The sequence below is a fragment of the Pelodiscus sinensis genome, chromosome 13 (assembly GCF_049634645.1).
Source record: "Pelodiscus sinensis isolate JC-2024 chromosome 13, ASM4963464v1, whole genome shotgun sequence".
Classification (NCBI taxonomy): Eukaryota; Metazoa; Chordata; order Testudines; family Trionychidae; genus Pelodiscus; species Pelodiscus sinensis.
This window is the reverse complement of record NC_134723.1, coordinates 18176292-18179085: the sequence shown is the minus strand read 5'-3', so window position 1 is coordinate 18179085 and position 2794 is coordinate 18176292.

The window sequence follows — 2794 nt, the reverse complement described above, 5'->3', positions numbered from 1 at the left end:
CTTTTTCATCACCCCCTCTGACAGAACCATTATCATGACCTCCCTGAAAACTGATGGGTAAGTCTGTACAACTCATATTCCTCTCCTGAGGACCAGTTTATCCCATTATTAGTAGTAGTTGAATTCTGGTGGTGTATGGCTGCTACATAAATCCTAAAAATGACAATTACTTCCCAGCTATTCCTACAGAATATCCATTTAGCTAGAATAATTTCCTGAATCACAACTCTGTCTGCAGAAGAGTAACCATTTCATTTTCCAAAGTGAAATGTGTTATAGAAGTGTGCTACATTAACCTGTGATTGTAAATCTTTTTCTAAAGAAGTCAACACCACGATTAAGTTACAGGAACATTAACTGGGTACAAAGTCACCAAGAAGTGGCTCTTAGCTATTTCCAATTAGCAGAGTCATAGGTTGTGGCACATAACTCCATTTATAGTTTTGGGGTTTCTTCAACATATGGTAAAAATTCAGGGATGTCATGCTGACCTTCATGCTCAATTGCTAGCAAAATTTTCTATTCACGAGAGAAAATAAAATTCTGCAATATGTGAGGGTTTTATTTTAAACACTCAAGTGCGTGCATGTGCACACACCTCAATTCAAAGTAAAGCCACAAAGTTTACGTGATCATGTTAATTTCAATAATATTTGCATTATCCAGGGACATTAGGAAATGAGTGATCAGCTAATTGTGTAGTTCACTTTTCTAGGATATTAACGGAGGACATGCAGCCTCGGAGATGGAGGTTGAATGCAGACGGGAGCGTGGGGTTAGGAATTGGGGTGCAGGAGGGAAACTGGAGTCTGGGAAGGCGTTTTGGTAAAGGAGGTAGTTGTGAGCTAGAGCAGGGGACTGGAGTGCAGGGGTTTGGGATGTGACCTACGAAAGAAGGGGATTGTGATTTGGGGCAGATTAGGGTGCCAGATCTGAGAGGGGGTATGGGTACAAGAGGGGGACAGAGGGTTTAGGTATGCTGAGTGGGGGAGCAGAGGGTTGGGACAGCAAGGGGCTGGAGTACCAGAGGCAGGCTGTGGCCAAGAGACTTACTAGCCAGCACACAAACCAGCCTGCCTGCTTGCAGAATTTAAAACATTTCCCAGCCAGCCTGCCTGGTCATGTGCTTCAGTGAATAATTGAGAAGAGAAGAGGGGGAGTGGTTCTTCTTGGCTTCCTGTTATTCCAACAACCAGCTCCCATTGGCCGCTTTCTGGCCAGAAACTTGCCAGTGGGATTGTGCTGCGGGTGGGACGGTCCTGAAACTTCCCCCCTCACCTTGTTTTGAAACAGAAAGGAAGCCAGACAGCTGCAGAAAGGAAGCCTGGCTGTGGATCCCCGCTGCCTCCACAGGCTGGACCCCAGGGCTTGGCGGTCTCCATCCATCATGCGGACTGTATTTTGCCCAGGCCTGGTGTAGTCGATAGAATTTCTATCAACTACATGATTAGTCGATAAGGGAGGAAGCCTCGGAGAGCTACTCCTCATTACAGCTCTGCAGCTGAAATGCAGTAAGAACCGGATGGCCATGGTTAGGGTCTACCCCCACAGCCACAGCAGGGATAGGTCCCCGTACCAGAATGAGCAAGGTCACAGTGGGAGGCTAGGACCCCCTGTGGACAGGGGCTGCTCCGTGGGATGTGGACGAGGGCTGCTCCACGGGATGTGGAGCAGTCTCTTCTGCCTTCGGTGAGCCTGGTTCCACGGTGGGCAGAGGTTGCTTTACAGGAGCCCTCTCTCCCCCTCACTGCTGCCTCTAATAGAGGCAGTAGCAGAGGGAAGGGGAGGTGGCACTGCAGAGATGGTGCTGGGGGAACCGGCTTTTAAGCTGACACCCCCCTACACAGAACTGGCTCCTGCTTCCCCCCCGCCCCTTTGCTGCCTCTGATACAGAGAGAGCAGGAGAGGATTCAAGTACAGGCAGTCCCCGGGTTACATGGATCCGACTTACATCGGATGCCTACTTACAAATGGGGTGAGGCAACCCCACACTAGCTGCTTCCCCCCAGCAGACCAGGGAGACGCAAAGCTAGCGGAGCGGCTTTTCTCAGCAGACACCTCAGCTTGAGAATAAAGGACTGAGGGAAGTGAAGTGTGGGAGAATAAAACTGAGCTCTGGAGAAATGTTTGGCTAGAGTTTCCCCTACAATATGTACCAGTTCCGACTTACATACAAATTCAACTTAAGAACAAACCTACAGTCCCTATCTTGTACGTAACCCGGGGACTGCCTGTAGTTGACTACCCAATAAGCCTAGGCTTATTGGGTAGTTGACCACACACTTATATCCTTAGTATTGTCTGAGGAGAGCAGAAGTTAATTATTGAAAATTACTTTGTATGCTTCAATGTACGCGCACATGCACACAAGCCCCAATATATCTTTATTAACCCTGCTCGAGAACCTTGTGAAATGATTTTTATGGTTTAGTTGCACTGGAGTGGTTAACTACAGCCCACAGTCCACTACCCAATGCAGGACACACACAAAAACACATTAAGTCGTCCTCTTCTCCCATGTCATCCAAAACCAAAACTTCCCTTTTTTTTAAGGGGAAAAAAAACCAACAACTGTAAGAGCCAGAAACTTACAAGTTGAGTTTAGATACCCACTAATACAAGAATGATCAGGCAGATAAAGGAGAGTTTCTTTCATAAGGCTGCATCCATTTACCTTTTTTAAAACTATGCTAGGCCATTACATTGTATTTACTCCCTTCACTCCTCCCTCTCATTCCTTTTGGTATACTCCACCCACCATTTTAAGTGTCATGAATTAAGACCAACAGCACAA